At 37.9% G+C, this 22,431-nt stretch overlaps 2 pseudogenes; both read right to left on the bottom strand.

Moving 5' to 3' along the window:
* Positions 1 to 621: 621 nt before the first annotated feature.
* Positions 622 to 4,034, bottom strand: LOC123234027 (annotated as a pseudogene).
* A 6,007-nt stretch (positions 4,035 to 10,041) lies between these two features.
* On the bottom strand, positions 10,042 to 12,145 carry LOC123236634 (annotated as a pseudogene).
* Between the last annotated feature and the right edge of the window lie 10,286 nt (positions 12,146 to 22,431).

Here is a 22,431-nt window from a genome sequence, read left to right as displayed (position 1 = left end):
CATGCCTTAGACAGGATACTGTACCCACAGCTATTGTATCAAGTTGACAACTATAGCATCCAGTTGGATGATAGCTTTGTCCAAGAGTCTGTGTAAGTACAGCAAGCTGTACCTTTTGTCTCATTCAAAAATGGCTAAAAAGTTTTCTCATAGTCTGGGATTCCTAATACAGGAGCAGATAAAATGACTTCTTTAAGCTTATCTAAGGCTAAACAATGTTCAGGCTTTAGTTTCAGAGGTTCTGGTTCTGTATTCCTGGTCAGATCTGTCAAACACTGAGTGATCTCACTGTATCCAGGAATCCACTGTCTACAGAAACCAGTAGTTCCATGAATAGCTCTAAGTTGTTTTTTGGCCTTAGGTGCACTTAGTTTTGGATGTCCACTATGCTCTTTTGAGTGATACTTCTGGAACTCTGACAACACAAATCCAAGATATTGCACTCGAGGCAAAACCCACTGTAATTTTTCCTTGGATATTTTATGCCCTTGTTTGAATAACTCAATCAAAAGAATCTTGCTATCTCTAAGACACACCTTTGCATTTGGGAATGCTAAAAGAATGTCATCCACAAAAATAACAATTTACTCTCTTTAAACTTAATTGTTTTTATATCTCAATTTAGAATTTGGGAGAATTGGCTAGGTGAGTCTGCAAATCCCTGGGGCAAACAAGGGCCAGCAGGACCTCCTTGATGTGTTCTTCCAGAGCCCTCAGCAATATGTTATTGATCAGCTCAAAATCGCTGGTAGTGGTATGGAAATAGAGCAGATTGATTAGCTGTAGGTTATTCAGTTTTCCCTGCTTTCTGAAAATCATGAACTTTTGGTGCCCCATAAGATAAATAAAGAGCAGCAGGATCAGGGAGGTATCTAGATGGAGAGAAGAAGCAGCTACATATTGACATTGATAAAAGCCACCAACTCTGACACCATGACCATGGCATAGAGCAGAGCTAATTGAATTCTGGAAGTCTGTGTCTTCACTCTGGGGAATAAGTACTCTGGTCTGTGCAGAGGCAGATCCTTGAAACTTTTGAGCACCAGGACATCCTATTTGGTGCTCACTGCCATCACAACCCACTGAAAATAGGGCCTTTCTATTGGCAGCTTAGTGTAGAAGCCCAGGTACCCTCTTGTATTGGAGGAGATAATCCCCTTGTGCTGACCCTGGGCCAAGAACTGCATCTAAGTGTACTCTTTCAGATTGACTTTCACCTTAACCACCTAAATCTTATGCCTCAGGAACAGGGAAAAACCCACCACTTCCTCTGACAGAAGGGAGTAGTTGACTTGATCTAATGAGGACTCCAGAGCCCTGAGCAGTTCCTGTTCTTTATCCTGATGCAGGTGAACAGCAAGCAGAGATTAGTGGAGAATGTCAGGATTCTGGCCAATGGGGTAGTACAGTGCTTGCATCTGGTTAGGACATGCTTATACTTGTTGTAAAGACTTTTGCAGGAAGCCATGTTGGCCAAGCATGAGTGCCAGTTACTTGGTTGGAACACAGAATGCAGTGAGGGCATTTTGAGCTGGCATGAGACTAAAAAGTCAGTTGAGATTGGACTATAAAAGCAGAAAATATTAGTGCATCATCCTCTCAATCTAGGGAGATTGGTGGGAGGAAGGGTCATCTCAGGATTGTGTCATTGCTAAGTTGTTGATAGGGAATTCTGTGTATACCAGCATCCAACGTCATTATTGATAACATCTACAAAATCAACACCAAATACCACCATAAAGCCAATCAGAAGATCAGCTCTAAAATTTAACTCTTAGTGGACTGAAGAAAGCTTTAAGCTTTGAGGTTAGGCCTTTGGGCCTAGCCAGACAACTGGCCAAAGTCTTCAAGATATCAACTGATTTATAATCAACAACATAATTAGATAAAGGTTTAGGATTTTCCTTTAATCCCTCCATCCTTCACAATTTCCCCAATCCTTTCCTTAACCCTATCAATTCTTAAATAGTCATTATAAGAAAGCTATCACTGACTTGGTTATTCTAAGAGTTCTATCAAGTTGTCAGTTAGCGATCCATCTGACATTGGTGAAGCTACCTTCACAATTATTGATCTTCTGGGTGAATCCATCTTAAATCACAGTCAGAGACTGAAATCAAGGATCATAATCCTTGAAGTTATTAACCAATTAAATTACTAATTGAGGAAACAATCACTTCCTCTTTAGTTAGGTGGGAACCAGTGAAGTCATTTGACTGGTCACTCATACCAGCAGATTCTATACAGTTTCAGGCAGCAGTAAAGATCACTTAAGCTGGTGCTAAGTAGACCTATCTTGATATCCAGATAGGAGGTTTCATCAAACCTCTCATCATTTCCCACCTCCATCTGTAAGATTCTAGGGCTGTACAATAATCATTTACAGAGTTCCTCCCAGGATCATTATATTGTACACAGTTTAGAATTCAGCTTGAAGTGCAAACACAGGGAAAGCAGATTCTTCAGAGGAACTTAAGTGACACTCCTGGGAGAAATATCCCAGCAATTCGTCCTTGCTCAAGGGACTATAGCACTCCTGGTTCAACTGGGTTCAGTTAGGAGGCTCTGTCAGATTCTTCATTTTCTTATACTTTTTAATCTTGTAGCCACAGAGGAAATGAAAGTGGCCAGTTCTACTTCCAGTTATGAAACCCACAGACCAGTCTAACTGCTTGGAACATACTGATTCCCAAAATGTTTGATGTTTGTTGTGAAACAGATATGTGACAGCCAGAGCAGAGACTTGGATCCTGGAGAATAATAAGAGACTTATTCACTGCAGAAAAAGCAACAAAGAGCAAAAGATTAGGCTGCCAGGCAATTGGCAGAGACCAGAAATTTTAGATAGAGAAAAGAATAAGACAAAAATCATACAGGTAAAATAAGACCACAGCAGTCCATGGTAGATAAGAAGGATAGAGCAGGAGGAAGCAAGAAAGAACCTGAAACAGTAGTAGCAGGGGCAGAGACAAACAGGAGAATAAAGAGAAGCATTCAGGATTATGTCAGAGATATGAATGTTTGGAAATACCTAAAATGTTTGTTATTTGAGTCAGCCGAAGTTGGGGTTTGAAATGTAATGGGTAGTAAGTCTAGTTGGCAGAAAGGGTTTTCATTTTAAACAAGCAGATGAGAAGCAAACTCCTAATATATGCTGGCTGGTCAGTGAATATAAGGGTTAAATAAAATGAAATGTAAAGTGTATAAGAGTATCAGCATTTCTGAAGAGAATGTAATATATTATGAAGAAGATTCTGTATGATCTAAATTTTTGGCATTTACAAATGAGAATGTGAAAATGTTATTTTATTATATGCTTTATTGAAGCAAGCACCAAGTGAAAATGTAATAAACATTGAAGAAGTTTTAAATTTGTAAATTTGAAATGCAACATATATTATGAGTTTGGATTATTAGTAAAGAACTGATGAATTTGTAACTTATTGAAATATATGGGTTGTTGCCAAAGTATGTACTCTGGGCAAGAATAACTTCATTGTTTAGGTGTATACATGGATTTAAATGCAATATTTTAGAATGTGATTCTGTTTTAAGTATGAATTTGTACTGTGAACTGAATTAATGTTTGAAGTGAATTGGGTAAGGCAAATGTATAAAAATGTCATGTATGTAAATAATATATATAAATGATGCAATTAATAATAAGAATGTTGATCAAGACTCCTTTGAACCACTAATAGCAAGTAATTGAATACCTGGTGAAGTTTGAGTTTATCTGAATAATGATGGGAAAAGCAAGTCACAGTGGGGGAAAGAAGACTGTAGGATTAGCATATGAAAGACACAAATTGGAGCACACTTTAATAGAATATGGAACCTCTTTATGAGGTCTGAAGGAAGGCAAGTTATATTACATGTATATAGGACCTTTGAAGTAGGGGGAAGGAGAATAATTAATGAGATTCTGCTTTAAGCACCAGCTTGAAGGGAAAAAGAGTAGTTGTTTAAAGATGAGGAATTTAAGCAATTAATTACTTCATCTCCCTCTCTTACCAAGAAGGGGGAACAAACATCATGGACCTGAGTGTTCTCAGAGAGAAGTGAATGGATTGTAATAGTAATAAACTATTTTTCATTAGATTTATGTCAGAATAATAAAAATCTTTTGAAGACCACAGTAGGCAACTAGATAAATTATGAGGAAGATACAGAATTGGGATTTACTATATAGTGAAGTTAGAGGGATGAACATTTTTAGTTAAACATGAAGTGAGATTTTAGAAGCCATTAGGCAATGTAAATAAGACAGAAAGGTTTGTTTGGATTATGGAATTCGGGATAATGAAATTGGACCACCACAAGAACAAGTTTTCTCTGAATTGTAATGAAATGGATTTTGCCAATTAAGATAAAGGTTTATGGGAATTACACCTAATATTATTGTAAGTTTTGGATTCAAATCTGGCTAATAATTGAATCACCATCTGGAATAGAATAATAAGATACTAAGAGGACATTTGAAAGTCCTATAACAGTTGTAAAGGCAGTCTGGGGCTCAATTTGGATAGGTCCTTTGTGGCTCTGGATTCTGACTCTAGTGGTCCCTGATTCCCTTTGCAGCTCCCAGGGGAAAGTAATGACCTGTTTATTTCTCTCTAAGGTAAAAAAAGAAAGAAAGAAATTACTATTTCCTCCACTGTTATCTGAGCAGAAGGAAATGTGACAGAAATGTCCTGGGATATAATACATTCTAGAGAGATGTTTGGACCCTGAACTTCTTCCTGTTTCTAATTTGTTAGTTTGGAGATGATTCCCAAGAAAGTATGACAAGCATGAGTCAGAATAAAATGAGACATGTAACTGTAAAGGGTGACATTATATGAACCAATACTAAAGGATTGTATTATGTCCCATCCTCCTTTTTCCCCTATAAAATTAAGATTGATCTTATCTATTCAGGGGAACTTTGTCCTGAGCACTCAGTTTGAGGGCAGTGTCCTGTTTCCCTTCCCTTCCACTTTCCCCCAAAACTCTTCCCTGACACTTCTCCAATAAAGCCATATCTGTCCTCATTTTAGCAAGGCTTGCTCTGATCATTTGAGTGCTAATGGAGGTGCAATCTTGATATATCAAGACCCTCCAAAATTGTCAGTCCACACCCTATAAAGTATTGCTTCAGTAATTTTACTGGTACTCATTCCATATATTTAGAAAATATATAGAGTAAAATATTGGGGCACAATGAGGTATGTTGAAATACACCAAGGGATGCCCCAGTCCCCTGTTAGTGCAGTAAGACAATTGGGCCTTGCCACACTGGGCCAGAGCTCAAAACCAGTCTTCCAAACAGTTTTTGATGTAAAAACTAATAGGTTTATTGGTAAACAAAAGGTAGGTATGAAGGATTTAGGAACAAGGATGCCCTAATCACTAAGGTCTCTGACTTCCCACTTCTAAGTTGATCTTGAGATGAATGCTTTTTTTTCTTGATGCTGCTTAAGACCTCCCTGCTTCTGGCTAATATCCCAAAATCCTCTTTATTCTTCTGGACACTGTAAATCCTCTCTGGTTGGTTTATCAAGATGTGATAGTTTTCAAGATGAAAAAAGGATGAACTCTTTTTTTTAAACCCTTAACTTCTGTGTATTGACTTATAGGTGGAAGAGTGGTAAGGGTAGGCAATGGGGGTCAAGTGACTTGCCCAGGGTCACACAGCTGGGAAGTGTCTCAGGCCAGATTTGAACCTAGGACCTCCCATCTCTAGGCCTGGCTCTCAATCCACTGAGCTACCCAGCTGCCCCAAGGATGAACTCTTGATGTCTGTATACAACCTAGCTGGGCCAGGTCTGAAGTTGACCTTAAATCATCACACCAACAACTGACTCTGGACAACAATGTTCTTTGTCAGGGTTGAGAGTATGTAGGATCTTCTTCAGATATATTTCTTCTTGTGAGAAAAAGTACTTCCAAGGAAATCAAAAGGTTTCCCTTCTGTCACTGACAGGCTTGGTAAAACAGGTTCAACAGAGATCAGCAACTTCCTCTCTCAGCTCTAGGACAGAAAGTGCACTGTTGGTCATTGCACCTTCAAAATCTCTCCTCCCACATTCCAGAATCTTTTTCTAGAGTTCCTAGCATTCGGTTATACTAGCCTCTGCAAACCAACTATTTACTACACTCAAACTCACTTTTATTTCTATAATTTCTATCATAACAAGGGGCAGTTGCTACGAAACATCCAGATGCTAATTCAATCAGTGATACTGATATAACTCAATCAACTCATATTTCAGAGTACCAGTCAAACCTTCATATGTGCCATATTAGTTTCAGGGCACATAAAGTAATTTCTGTATATGATACTGATTTACATTCCCTCGCTGTGTCATTCCCACTATCTTTTCATTACAGAGATCATGACCTGGAATTTTAGGGAATTATCATCATTATCTTCATTCTTTCAGTAATAAGGTAGCCTTTATCATGATCTTTAGTTTTTAGGTAGGAAAACTGAGATGTCAGATGGAAATATTTTATTTACATTCATAAAATAAGTAAATGACAGAGTTGAGATTAAAAACCAGTTCTTTTCTTTCATATTTCAGAGTTCAAGTTTTAATTTAATCTAATTCTGTTGGTATAACTTTAGGGAAACCATTAGTTTCCTCATTTAAAAAATGGGTCAATTATACCTTTTATACACATGTGTGGGATGGGGGTCATGAACAATAGACCCTCCCATCCCCCTACTCACATAAGAACATCACTTGAAGTCAGGAGACCAAAGTACAAGACAGCAGTTCATTATACCTTTTGAAAGAGGATACATCTCCTGTTTTGGATACTCAAGACATACCAGTATATTGAATTCTAAAGACCAATTTATAGGATTTCTAATCAGAAAAACCTTCCCCCTATCTCCCTCCTCTCATCCTGTTAAATTCTGGTTATCAGGACCATGATCTCCAGGCTAGGTTGGAGGAACAGTGCTGTAAGTTCTAGGAGGAAGCACAGTATATTATACTTATTCAAGGGAACATGAACATCCTTTGATAAATAGTAACTAAGGTGCATTATAGTCCTTGCCTCTGTGTTCCTTGTTATCAATCATTCTTCCTGGACCTATTCCTGAGATATTCCTGAGATAAAATAGTCACTAGATGCCACAAAATTAGCCTCCACATTCCCCCTCACAGTTAGGACAAAAACTGGGTGTTAAACTGTGCTTCTGCCCTGAAGAAATGGGGTCACAAGCCAAATGTCATTACCCTGAGAATAATACACTTAATTTTATCAGACACATGAAATTGTTATGATTCAAATGAAATATTAGAATCCAAAAGTACTGAACAAAAGATAATGCATTGCCATACCATATAATTTAGAATATTTGAGGATAAGATTGTTGGGGGTTTTTAGAATTCTAATTTTAAAAAAAATTATAAACACTTGAATAGATAATCCTGTCAAGGATAAGATATCAAAAGAAACTATTGGAGAGCCACAACATTCCCAAAGCAACAAAAAATGTGAAAGATTATATAATTTTAAAAAATGATTACTAGAGTATTTATCCTCAGATTAGTTAGCTTAGGAATTATCTGTTTGAGATGAGACTAAAACCTGAAAATGTACAATTTATCAATGTTTCCTGCATGCAAGTTATATATTTACATATATGTGTGCTGATAGTTGAGAAATTTCATTTTATTAAGGCTCATCTGATTTCTCAAATTAAGACAGTCATAAGTTTTGAACATCCTCATCAACATAACTGATATTTATATAGTGCATAAAATTTTTCAAAATGATAGAAATGGTTCATACATATATAATACATATACATGTATATTTAGTACCATAACAAAAATACTTCTTGACTATCAGACAATAAGCATTTATGAAGAGTCCATTATGTGGCCAGTCACTATGTTAAGCACTGAGGAAAAAGAAAGAAGCAAAAGATTGGCCTTGACCTCAAGAAACTCAGTTTTTTACTTATAAGAAAAAATTTCTAAAAGGAGAGCTAGCTTGTGCCTGATATTTTCTTTAGACTAAAATCCAGTTATTTTCTTGTCTGTCTGATTGTTGATTGTTGTTGCTAAAGCTGAATTATATAAATGATCAATTTACAATACACTTATTTTGTGTGGAGTGGGTTTTGGAGAGTATACACCCCAGAATCATTCTAATGAGCAGACAGGAGTTGTGACAGAATTGAAGACAGGTAAATGGGGCCTTTATTGTTAATTGAGAAAAAGACAGGGGCATTGCTCTGAGTGGTCAGCTCAAAACAATGTCCAGGGGTATACAGATGACTCAGAATTTATAGAAAATCAAAACAACGTTCCTCTTTACCCACCAGCACCTGGGTGTGATTCACTGTCTATGTATGTTATATTTTTTTTATCTTGTTCTTCCTTCCTTCCCCTCTCAAAGCCCCCAGAAGTTTCTTGAACCATGGGAATATTCCTCAAGTTTTATGTTTCTAAGGTGAGTCAGAGTTTTGACATGGCCAAGGTGTTTTAGACAGAAACAATTTTTACAATATTTTATATAGGGGGTTAAGGGGAATCTTTTGGGAATCCATTTCTGGACTTCTGACCTCTTTAAACCTTTGAAATACTAATTGAACATTCTGTCAGAGCTATTAGGAATCAATCAAAAGATAAAGGGTAAAGGGGAAATGTTTTTGTTTAGCCACATTGGAAAAGAGTACTAATTAGGGTTATTAAGGATTTATGTAAAAAACTGCATGGGAAGAAGGGGGTTTCTCTACACTCTTCATTAGGAGAGATTGGTACTTCAATTCCTCTCCTGAATGCCCCCAACTTTCACTATCTAATAGGAGGTTGCCAATTAAAGTACTATTATTGCTATTACTGCTAATTAATCATGATATTGAGAATAACATTATTATTATTATTATTAATTTCACATCAGGGGCCCCACATGTTTTCACATCCTGTTAATATTATTATAATTTTGCTTCAATAGTGGAATGTAGAGAAATATTTGATTGCAAAAATCTATGACTGCAGTAGGGATTCGGTGTTTAATTTTATGAAAGCAGATAAGGAATACTATTTATCTGATTTTAACTAAAAAAAAAAACAAAACCAAGGGTGCTTCTACTCAGAATGATGACCAAATTGACAATGGTGACAAATTTTCTTTTACCATGAGAATATTTTCAGAGATTTCTCCTTCTTTTAGCTAGTTCATCTGAAAGCTGTCCATGAAAGCCTTCCCTTAGCTTACTTTTCTAGTTTTTTGAATTTAAGGAAGGTTCATAGCACTTTATTCTGACCATTAAGTAGAATTCACTTTAAGGGCTACTTTAAAGACTGGTTGGATAGGAATATTAAAGACTGTAAAGGAATTTAGAGATTACCAAATCTATTTGGGGGGAGAGCCATTTAGTAGATTAAAAAACAATCTAATGCTAATAACAATATGTTAATTGACATCTTCCAGGCTATAAAGCAAGTAATACAACATTGATAAGAACCCAGATCTCTTAGACACCTATGGAAACCTAATTCATTAAAATGTACTAATCCATCACTATCCTAATGATATAGTGCTAAAGGAACCTTTATAAATAGTTTGTGAAAGGAAGGAATAAATACAATTGGAATATAACTGCCCTTTAAAATTCAACAACAATGTGTACAAACCATTACAATGGTTTCCAGAGTGGGGAGGGGAGAAGTTAAAAAAATTACTTAGGGTAACTAGGATATGAATAAATGGAAATGTACTATGGTTGGGATAGAGTTAACATTTTTTTCTGAATTATGAATTTTAAATACCTTCATCTAGGGGAAAGATAATTGAAGTTTGAAGTGGAGGGGAAGCTATTAGGGAAGGGGAGAGGTACATTATCTACTCCCTTCTCCAAGAGACAGGATGTAGCAGAAACACTTGGCAAAATTTCTGTTACTATTGCCTCTTTCCTTTCTAGAATATCATTTGCAATTGACACTTCTTCATTCATGGGCCAAGAGTGTAGCCCTCAGAAATCACAACCAAATGGAGAGCCAGTAGGAGAGGATAGTAGATGGGGTGACAAGTATCTCATTCTCTGACTGGCTGAATCTGAGAAGGGTCCAGGATTTTGGAGGTCTGGCTAATCAGAAAGGGGTTAAGATTATTATTTTTTTTAAGACCAATACCTTCCGTCTTAGAATCAATACTGTGTATTGGTTCTAAAGCAGAAGAGCGGTAAGGGTCAGGTAATGGGGGTTAAGTACTTGCCCGGTGCCACACAGCTGTGAAGTGTCTGAGGCCAGATTTGAACCCAGGACCTCCCATCTCTGAGTCCCACCTCAATCCACTGAGCTACCCAGCTGCCCCCAGGGATTAAGATTCTTGAAAAAGATGATTGTGGGTCCAATGAACATGTTTTCAAAAAGAACTTTGTGGTGATCCAGTACTCAGGCTCCTTTGAAGCTCACTTTGTAGCCCAAACAAGTCATAACTCAGCTTTCCACAGTTTTCTGTAGCCCCTTGGGCACTCTCCTCTGGAGACACATCCCCTTTCCTGCCCATGAAACTGTGGGCTTGCAGGACCACCTTGATATGTTTGTTCTTCCTCAGCACTGTGCTACTGATATGCTCAGAACACAATTGCATACATATAGAGCAGTGTAATTACCATGGGCCAGAGACCCAGTGCCCCATCTCCTGCCTTCAAGGCCGAGGGGGGAGGTGTCAGTTTGGCAGGGAAGGTGGAGGAATGCTGGGTGGGAAGTTAGGTCAGAGACTCAGTGCTCCATCTCCTGTGCTTGGGGTTGGGAAGCTGGACTCCTAACCAGCTGTCACCATGCCTAATACCTTGGAACTTGCTGCTAAATCCAGTTCTACCTGCCTATTGGGGTACAACCCACATTGGGGTGGGAGCATGGGGGGGAAGGAGTGGAGTTAGTCTTTGAGGGGAGGGGGCATGCCCAGACTGGTGGCAAGCAAGGAAAGAAGGAAGATTGTGGAGATTGTTTAGGGAATTGGGTCAGGCCAGGTCACTGGAAGGGGGCAGTCCCTACTCAGGGGAAGGAACAAAGAGGGAAGTGGCCTGAGGGTTTCATTAATGGGATGGAATAAGCTCTGAAGGCCAGGAGGCTCAGTGGAGGTGGGGGGGGGGAAGGGAGCAACTCTGTTGATGATGGCCCCACATGCTCACAGAAAGGTCTCTGCTGTATGGCACATGTGCCATAAGCTTGTGACCACAGCTCTAGAGTAATCAGTTTCCCCTCCTGGGTGAAAATCATGAAGGTTTTGTGCCCTATGAGAGAAAAAAAGAACAGCAGGAACAGGGAGTATCTAGATGGAGAGAAGTAGCCACCATACCCACATTGATAAAAGCCACCACCTCCAACAGCATGACCATGACATGGAGCAGAACTAACTGGAAGCCTGTGTCTTCACTCTAGGGAAGAAGTACTCTGAAACTCTTGAGCACCTGGAGGCTCTGTTTGGTGCTCATTGCCATCACCACCCACTGAAAATAGGGCCTTTCTACTGGCAGCTTAGTGAAGAAGCCCAGGTACTGCCTTGTATTAGGGTAGATAATCCCCTTGTGCTGACCTCAGACCTAGAACTGCATCAAAGTGTGTACTTATTCAGGTTGGCCTTTACCTTGAACACCTCAGTCTTGTGCCACAGGGATAGGGAAAAAAGCCACCACTTCCTCTGACAGAAGGGAGTAGTTGGCTTGGTCTAATAGGGGCTCCAGAGCCCAGAGCTTTTCCTATTCTTTGTCCTGATGCTGGTGATCAGTCAACAGAGGATGGTGGAGAGTATCAGGATTCTGGTGGATGAGGTAGTACAGTGCTTGCATCTGGGTTAGGATGAGCTTATACTTGTGCACAGTGTAGAATTCAGCTTGAAACGCAAACTCAGGGAAAGCATATTCTTCAGAGGGACTTGAAAGAAACTCCTGTGAGAAACACTCTAGCTGCTGGTCCTTGCTCAAGGGAACATAGAGCTCCTTGTCCAACTGGGTCTAGTTAGAAGGCTCGGTTAGATTATGTATTTTCTTATACTTTTTAATCTTTGTATCCACAGAAGAAATGAAGGGAGAACCAGTAGTAGAAGGTGAGGGGTTTACCAGTGACCTGATCCAGTACCAGGTATGTAACCCATGGAATAATCAGATTGCTGAGAACATGGTGAGTCCCAACATGTTTGATGGCCTTTAGCTGATCATTGGGTCTCTTTTTTCTAGCCATTACAATGCTTTTGGTTAAGTCATAAAGGGGAAAGTGCTATCAATGATCCCTAGATGCTTCCTGATGCAATAGACTTATTTGTTTGTTTATATATTCATTACACATTTGCACATGTGTGCACATTTTCCTAGTGATACTATGTGGCTTTTCTTAAAATCATTTCTCAAACTGAGGCAGGAGCAGTAGGTCCTACTACATTGGCTCTATACCCTATTATTTATCAAACCCAATTTAGCCCTGATGGAGAACTAGTCAAAATGAAAACTTATAAAGCATTTACAGCACAAGATCTAGAGGTTTTGAGAAGGAGATTCCCCAAGTATTTCCTCTCACCTCACAAGTCAGCAAAAGAATTAAAAAGAACCTTCAATTTATTTAATCTGTCCTATACTGACATTGAATTTATTTTAGATGAATTTTACACTCCATCAGAGGAGGCTACATTCCTGGAAGAAACTAGAACAAACCAGGATTTGGCTTTGTGGCCTAGGGAACATGAAGACATTGATTGTACTGTACCAGCCAATATGAGGCAGTTATTAAAATGTAGAGCAGAGCAGGGGCAACTGGGTAACTTAGTGGATTGAGAGTCAGGCCTAGAGACGGGAGGTCCTAGGTTCAAATCCAACCTTAGACACTTCCCAGCTGTGTGACCCTGGGCAAGTCACTTGACCCCCATTGCCCACCCTTACCACTCTTCTACCTATGAGCCAATACACAGAAGTTAAGGGTTTAAAAAAAAATGTAGAGCAGATCTTCTTGAGGCGGTTAAATTACGTGCCAAATGCCCTAATGCTTGGAATTTGAATAGTTGAGGCAAACAGAGGACGAGCATCCAAGTATTTTTCTGGATAGATTAATTGAAAATTCAGAGAATTTTCTAGGGTACCATAGAGATCAAATTGCTGAAACTTTACCCAGTATAAGAAGACAATTTATCAAGGGGACAAACATACACATACAGATTTATTTTAAACAAAACTGCCCACAATGAGAAGATCTAAGTCTAGAAGAACTGAGACAACATGCTACTTATATACATGAATTGAGAAACAAAAAGCAAAAGATAAAATCTGAATTAGACTAAGAAAAAGATAGAACAATATCAGAATTAAAAAGACAATTAAAGGAGATGAAAAAAGATAAAGAGAGGGAAGAATTCAAAAATCTAGCATTACAAACTGCTAAAAATCAATCTTACAAACAAACAGAATCATATTCAAACCAAAATAAATCAAACAACAAGATAACAATGTGCTTCCTTTGCCACCGGCAAGGATATCTAATCAAACAATGCAGGTTCAGGAAACTAATAGATTTCTTAAAAGACAGACCAAAATAGCTTGAAAGACACAAGAAAGACATTTTGTAATACCAAATGGGCAGATAGATCACAGAAACAAGAAGTTGGGGAGCACAAATGTTGCAAACATGAATGTAAAGCTACCTCAAATAAACCAACATTTGAGGAAATGGAGAGGTACCTTTGGTTGGGAGTGAGACCCATGCAAGTGTGAAGATCAATCACTAAGTTATCTAGTTAAAAGAGAAATAGCGTGAGTAGGGAGAGCAATGAGCTCAAAGGAGAGAAAGAAAAAATAGAGAATAAAACTAATATCCTGTGGTTAGACAATACTGATGACAATCAATACACAGCATTAGAAGATAAAAACAGAAAAATTACTGCTGAGGCATTATTAATGAAAGAAGAGATAAATCAATTAAAAGGAGAAATCTTTGGGGAAAATCACACTCTTGTGGGGAACAAAGTCTACACATGCACAAAGAAAATGAAGATGTGGGACAGGAAGGCAAAGGATTGGTTGGGGGCAAAAGCAGAAAATGCCTAATACAACTCAGCCTAGTCTCTAGTTCAGATAGGGAACAAAAGCCTAGTCTGAATAAAGAAATAGAAAGGAAAGAACAGAGATATAGGAGAAGAAACTCACATGTATCTCACCCCAGAGAAAAGTGTTCTGCTAAAGAGAACAGTAATACATTTTTACCCTCAAACCCACTTAATGTAAAATGTAGTCAGAAAGTAAGTCAATTTCTATCTCAAAAGACAGACTTGACAATCTTCCAAACCCATACTGGCAACTTTGTATCCTTCCTTATTATTATTTTTAAACCAAGAAACCATGTAGAAAAACAGCTTGAATTCAAATGGCTGCCAAATGAGAAATTTCTGAAAGCAAATCCCACCTGCAAGCCCCAGAACTCTGAGAGGCTGAGAGAAAAAGACAAGCTCCCTTGGGACAAAAACAACAGCCAAACAAGCCCAAAGTTAGAGCAGGAACATCCTGACATGGTGTAAGGGAAAAATATAACATCAAATTCTCAACCTGAAGCTGTGAAAGGAGACTCGTGTAAATCTCTAACTGGGGAAGAAAAAGATCAGTTCATAACTGAAGTTCCAAGTCAGACATATTTACCAGCTTCTCAAAGTTCTAAGCCAGGCAAAGTCGCCAGAGTAACACACGAGCAGGGGGGAGGGGCCGAGTCAGACTGCTCACACAATCTGTGCATGGGCACCACCATGACAGAGAAAACAAATCTTTTAACCTACCGTATATCACCTAATAGAGTAGCATTGAAATCTGATACCACTAAGTATATGCCACAAGAGCAACCAAATGAATTACTTTCTTTGCACAACAACATTAATAATGAGCCATTGATAAATTTAGAAATGAATGGAACAAACTTTCAGGGTTTAGTTGATACCAGAGCAGAACTAAAAGTACTACAGAAGCTACCTAGGGACTGTGAGATACTAGGAACATTACAAGTGAAAGGAGCCACTGGGGTAACTCAATTAGCACCAAAAGTTAAACCAAAAATGGTGATATTGGGTCCTATTGATTTTGACCATCAATTACTATTTTTACCATCATACCCAAACAATTTAATAGGGAGGGACATCCTATGCAAATTAGCAGCCACCATATACTGTGAACAGAATGGTGAACTCTATTTGCATCTCCCTAAAAAATCATTAAAGCATCATCCCACACTATGCTTAGATAAAACCACAAATGAATCAAACATACTAGTATTGGAGCAAGATAGCAGCTATACAATTCCAGATACACTATCAAAAGATGTCTGGGCTACCAAATCATCAAATGTGGGTAGAATCCCGTGAACTAAACCTGTAAAGATCAAGGTGAAAGGAGGAATACCACCCAGGATTTCTCAATTTAAATTAAGAACAGAAGCTGTGGTCAGAATAAAACCAATAATCCAAAGTCTTCTGGATCAAGGAATACTGGTCTTTGGCTTTTTTAGAATTTAATATGCCTATCATGCCAATTAAGAAGGCAAAGTTAAATGCTGAAGGGAACACCCAGTGGAGAATGGTTCAAGACTTAAGGGCAATCAGCAACTATGTGGAGCATAAACATGCAGTAGTTCCAAGTTCATCTGAAATCATAGCAGAAATTCCACCCAATGCTATGTGGTTCACTGTTGTGGATCTGGGCAGTGCCTACTTTTCAGTGCTGATCCATAATGATAGTCAAAAACTATTTGCATTCACCTGGGAGGGCAAATTCGTTTTATGGAGTCACCTACCCCAAGGGTTCATAAACAGTGCAAGTATATTTTGCCAAATACTGCAAAAGGACTTAGAATCCATTTCTCTCACTGACAACAAAATGGTACATTCTATAGATGACATCCTACTAATGTCACCAACAGGAGATATTTGCCAAAGAGACAGTATTCATTTAATAGAGGAGCTGTATAAGAGAGGACATAAGATCTCAAAGAATAAGATTCAATGGATCATAAACAAAATAGAGTATTTGGGATTCATACTAGAGAACAGCACCAGAAGTATATCCCAGAGAAGAATTGATGACATCCAAAAGTTGAGCTTACCTAAAACAAAGAAACAACTAAGAGCAATCATAAGCATGACAAGTTTCTGTAGGCAGTGGATACCAGGTTACTCACTCATAGCCAAACCTCTGACTGAGTTAACCAGAAAAGATTTCAAAGAACCACTAAGGGTCAATAGAGATCATACACATGCCATAGAGAAGTTAAAAGCAGCCATACTGTCATCACTGGCTTTAGGCATTCCTGATCATAGAAAGCCATTCCACTTATTTATACATGAAGAGAAAGGAACCTGTGCAGTTCTCATGCAATATTTAGATAACAACCTTAGATCCAAAGCTTATTACAGATATACCCTTGATCATGTTATCTAAGGAATGGTTTCCTGCTTAAAAATCATTGCTACTACAGCTCTAATGGTTAGGAAAAGTTCAAAGCTCATCCTGGGAGGGGAGCTGAGATTGTATTCCCAGCACCAACTTGAAACCACACTGTGGAATGCAAATCTCCAAGCTTTTACATTGCAATATCTCTCCCAGTACCAAGGAATCCTACTAACAAATGAGAACTTAACCTTCCATCAATGCAAGAACATCAATCCAACAACTCTTATCATTAGAAGGGGATAGCCTTCACAGTTGCAGTGAAACCTTAGAAATCATGCAGAAGACCAGAGAGTACTTATCAGACACACCCTTAGTCCAAGCCAAACTCACATTATTCTGTGATGGTTCGAGTTACAAGGTTGAAGGGAAGCAATTTACAGGAGCCACAGTCACCACCCAAGACGAAACTCTTTGGTTCACAGCACTTGAGCCAAACATCTCAGCTCAAGGGGCAGAAATTATAGCATTGACATGAGCTCTAGAGATCACTAAAGGCAAATCTGCTAACATCTACACAGATTCACCTTATGCTTTTGGCGTAGTGCATGCATCAGGTGAAATCTGGAGAAATAGAGGATTTGTAACTTCAAACAGGAAAGCAATAACCTATGGGAAACTGCTCAATGAATTATTGCAAGCTATACAATTACCATCCAAACTTTCTGTGCTGCACTGTTGAGCACATCAAAGAATCATGGGGCCAGTACAGTTAGGCAATTACCAGGTGGACATCAGGGAGAAGTTTGCAGCTAGATTTGGACCTAAGCAAATATTACACTTATGTTTAGTAGACAGAGATCAATTAAAAGAAGCTTACTCTCAAAAAGAAGTGAAATATTGGTAAGAAAATCTTGGAGCAAATCTAGTAAACAGAATGTGTATGTCTATCTTGGGAAAACCATTTCTGCTGAAATTACTGCACCACACATTGTGCACAGCAATTCACAGAAAGGGTCACTATGGAATTCTAGCAATGGTTGATACAATTAGAAAAAGTTGGATCGCAATCGACATTACAACAGAAACCAAAAGAGTATGTGACAATTGCAAAGTCTGCATGCAATACAACCAACCCATCACTAAAGCAAAGGCTTTGGGAGGGAAACCACTAGCATACACTTCCTTTGAATGTTTGCAGATAGACTTTGTCACAATGCCAAAATGCCAAGGACTCAAATACATCCTAGTGATAGTGGATAAATATTAGTAACACCTACAGCTGTAAAAATCAAAGGAAAAGAAGCATGGTAACATTACACACACATAAAGTCCTCCAAAGAAAGACCTCAACAAGAAATTCAACAAGAAAGCACATCTAAAGAGCCTCAACATACAGAATCAGACTTAGAGACAGAGCCTCAAACACAAAAAAGACCTAATCACAGATACAGAGATAAATGAAAAACAATATCACACAGACAGCCAAGACATAAACCAACAAAGGGAGCAAGACACTCAAAGCATTGACTTAGATTACACAAATACCTTAATCACACATGAAGAACAATAATCTGAAAGTCTATCCACACAAGACCTCAGCAGTGGCAGTGAAGAATAAACACTAAACCAACAACATCAATTACAAATGCAAAAACAAAAAAATTTCATAAAAAGAAAATTTTGTGGCAACACAAAATTTCAACACACAATACTACACAATCACACACTGGTTCCTGATCCAAAGCAACTCTGCTAGCAAATCAATGTCAGACAAGATGGGTATCCAGTAAAGACGAAGGTGAGATGAGATTCCAGAGACTCCAGGATATCAGGACAAGCACAAGGACAACACAAGAGACATTACACAAAGACTACACAAAGACCTGAACTGTTGCAACACCTATGTTACTTGAACAACTTTACCAGAAGAATCACAATGGCAACAAGATTAGCTGAATAAGATTAGGTTTGAATGGTGCAAGGTTTACACATTCAGACACAAATCAAAGAGAAATTAGCACATGCACACTCTAGAATGCATGCATCAGAACATAAGCTAATGGACAGAAAGATCTGAAGGAAGAAGGTGAGTATGAACCAAGCAGAACATGCCAGGTCATAGATCCAACACATAGATACAATAAAGTCACATCACATGTACATAGTGTAAATAGATGTAAATAAGTTGAGTACAAAGTACATTGGCCATATTGCACGAGAGAACTAAGGTTTCTTGTTAGGTCAAACAGTATTCACACTCTTTCATTGGAACATCACATAAAAACCTTGTACATATGTATTATATTGCTACTAACACATAATAAATGAATAGCTTACTAACCACAAGGAGAGAATAGAAAGGAAAGTTCAATTCTAGTTAGCAAAGGGACAGTGTAAAATAGTTATGAATGTTGAAATAGAATAATCAAGAAGTGTCACTAACAAACTAATACACTAATATAGATTAAGAACTTACTTACACACTAATTTTCCTAATAATAGATTAGGGATTAGAAGTTAAAAATATTAGAAATGTTGCGTGTTAGAAATGTTCATCTAAAAATTCAGTATTAGAAAGCAATAAGATAGTTTGTTGCAGGAATGCATTTGCTTAGAATAAGTAAGGATAAACTACAAATATAGATAGATATTGTTATATTTGTTACAGTTTATTATATGTTATACTTTATGTTCAATTCAAAACTATGCAAACCCATTTTATTCAAACTCCATACTTTCCTAGAAAAATCTTTCCCATCCTTTGTCCTTAGCATAGATAAGCATAGATAGGTTAGGACAATAGATTATATAAGATTTATTTTGGGGGGATCATAGATAGAGGGATAGGAATACGTAAGTGTAGTTTAGCATAGTGTAGACATCCATCAATGAATATGGTCAACAGGAAAATTTACAGGTTGAAATTTTCATAAAACAAAATGGCATTAATGTTAAAATCATTATCTAGGATAAGATGGATGCCACTTTGAATGACAGGACTAGCAGTTGAGAATCTTGGAATGTCCCCAGCTGCCATGAGCCAAGGGCAAAAAGCAGTTGGCCCAAGCCCTATAAATACTCCCAAGTGATAAGACAAGCTGGCTCAGATTGGAGCAGGGACTTGGGAAAGTGGGTGGTGAAGGGTAAAGGGTAGGCCTGAAACTTGTGACCTGTTATCCTACTGATAGAGCTAGAGAACAATCATCATCCTGGTTACTAGAGCTGTGAGAGAGTTTACTGATTATCAACATCATTAAATAGCCTTCCCTAATCTCTGGCTTGGCTGCGGCCAAGTCAGATCAGAGTTAATGAGAGGGTGAAGAATCTCCAGTTTCTACTAAACGTAGCAATCTCCAGACATTGATCAACAACCTAGATTATTAGCCTAGATAATTAGCAATAGGATTCCTAATTCCTCAATCCTGTTCCCCTGTTTCCTAACCCCATCAATAGATTTAAATACAGTGTTTACCATCAAGTACCTTTCCTGAGTGGTGATTATACCAGAACCCTTGGGAATGGGAGATCAATACGTAGTCAGATTATACTGTTATCCAATAGCTAATCAATAGGCCTCATCAACAACTAATCCATCCTCATGTTGGGACCTAGTGAGGTTAATTATCCACACAGCCTCTCAGGGGTTCCCTGCTTGGGCAAACTGTTAGAAAGGGTAGCTGACAGGCTCATTAAATCAAGCCTGTCAGGGAGGAAAAGCATAAGTTATACCAACATAACTGTATAAAGCCTGTGAGAGGAGAGTGTGCTTTCTCCCTCACCAACTACAACCAGCTTAGACCTGGGCATACAACCCCTCCTCCATCTGTACATCTATTTCTCTGCGATCTCTATACCATTATAACACTTTAAATCATGGGCACCATGATTACAGAGTATTTTAGATCACAGGTGTCCCAAGTGTACCCAAAGACATACAGTCAGTCAACAATCATTTCTTAAATACTATTATAGTAGGGCAGAACATATGAGTACCAGATGGCTTGAGTGTAGAAAGTGATATAAATATCAAAGGCTGAAAACATAGTAGGCAAAAAGAGGAATAATAGATACAAGTGTGATCCTGGTACCCGTAATACAATAAAAGAAAACAATTATAAAAGAATGAAGGTACAGAACCTCTCGTCTCATATTTAGGACTCGCCCATTATACATAAAGAACTGTGTCTCTGGAAGGAGGGAAAGTAAAAGAGACTTATTTGAAATCTTTATCATGGAAGACCTAATGTTGATGAGTAATAGCTTTCCCAATGTTTCTATGTTGGTGTTTCTCTATATCATATAGTTCTATAAGAAATCTATTTCTACCACATTTCCCCTGCAACTTTATGTAAATTGATTAACCTTACTGAGTCTTGGTCTCCTCATCTATAAAAGAGGGTATTGAATTAGATGGCCTCTGAATTCTCTTTCAGAGCCAGATCTAGTTCAAAATCTTAAACACTAGTCAATGCTCAAACACAGAAAGGACAAAAAAATATGATTCTGAAACAGTGACAGCTATAGCTCTGGGAGCATCTTTCCCTTTCATCTTAACCAGAGGCAGCTAGTTTGTATAGAGAGCTGGGGGGGGGGGGGGGTCAGAGACATAAATTCAAATCTGTCCCCAGGCACTTACTTGTTGAAAAAAGTTAGACAAATAAGTTAATTTCTGATTTTGTCATTTTCCTCATCAGTAAAATGAAGATGATGATTGCACCTAACTCCCAAGGTTATTATAAGGATCAAATGAGTTAATATTTAGAAAATACTTTGTAAACCCTCAAACTCTCTACATATTCTACCTATTAAATGCTAACTATGACCATGCAAAGAACCTGGGAGGTAGAGATCATGGAGTCAAATGCCTAGTTCTTTCCTGGGGTAATTTGTTGAAAGGGAAATGAGATTTTCTCTATAATTCAGATTTTTAGAAGTGATCCTTATTTCCCTTACTATAATCTCAGTACTAATATTGAACATCAAAGAGCCAGGCAAATAAATGAGCACTAAAGATAGGTAGGTGATAAGAGATAGGTGCCTGAGATAGCAAGATATAATGACCATTCCTGAGCTTCCATTTGTCTCCCAACTGGTGCTGTCTCAACAACCAGGAGGTTTAACCTGGGGTCAAATTGAAAAATAGACTTAGCGATTCACCATGCCTTCCTTAGGAATCCTCAGCTACTGCTTCATTATATATGCCATTTTACTGCTGAAAAATTCTCAGGAACTTCCTATTTCTTACTAAATGAATCAATCTCATTCTACAAGTAAAATGGAACATGACTGTACCATAGGAAATTACAAAAATTAAGAATTCAGAGAAACTTGGAAAGTCTCATAGAAATTGATGGAAAGATAAATGAATAGAATCAAGAAATTATATATATGAAGGAAAACAAAATGAAACAATTCAGAACTGTGAGTTAAACAGAAGCAGCTAGAATATGAAGTGGGTAAGAGGTGTTGTGAACTAACTGTTGTGAAGGGTTTTGACACTTATTAGTTACTGGTATTTTGATGATGCCAATAATTGTATCTGGTGTAAACAGGTTCTCAAAATTTGCAGTTGTAGAAATTATTTTTTAGGCCAGTTATAAAAAAAACTTATTTATTGTAACTATTAAAGAATTATATGAAGGGAAAGTAAAAGGAAAGTAAAGGAAAGTAAGTATTTATAAAGGATTCCCTATTAACTAATACTTCTATATAAGTTTCGCACCAAACCTTTCCCTCACAGGAATTTCTTCATTGATTACCAAATGGACATCCTTCTTATAACTACACTGACTAAATTATAATTCTATCTTACTAAATCTATTTCCAAAAACAAAATATTAACTTAAGGTTATAGAGATCCTTCTTTCCCTTCTGCCAAAGATCAACTCTGATAATTTGAGTTGGAAGTTGTTTCTTCAAGGAGCTGTTCTCTCGTGGATACAGAGGATTTCTGAGGAGCAGCTCAGTAAGCTCTCCTGTTCTCTAACCCAAAGGGCTCTTCAATTTTAGATCAGATTTAGATGTTGTAAAACTTCCACAAACTCTCCAAGGCTGATTTGAGAGGAAAG

The sequence above is a fragment of the Gracilinanus agilis genome, chromosome 2, assembly GCF_016433145.1.
Source record: "Gracilinanus agilis isolate LMUSP501 chromosome 2, AgileGrace, whole genome shotgun sequence".
In the NCBI taxonomy this organism is placed as follows: domain Eukaryota; kingdom Metazoa; phylum Chordata; class Mammalia; order Didelphimorphia; family Didelphidae; genus Gracilinanus; species Gracilinanus agilis.
This window is presented reverse-complemented; position numbering and strand designations above follow the sequence as displayed.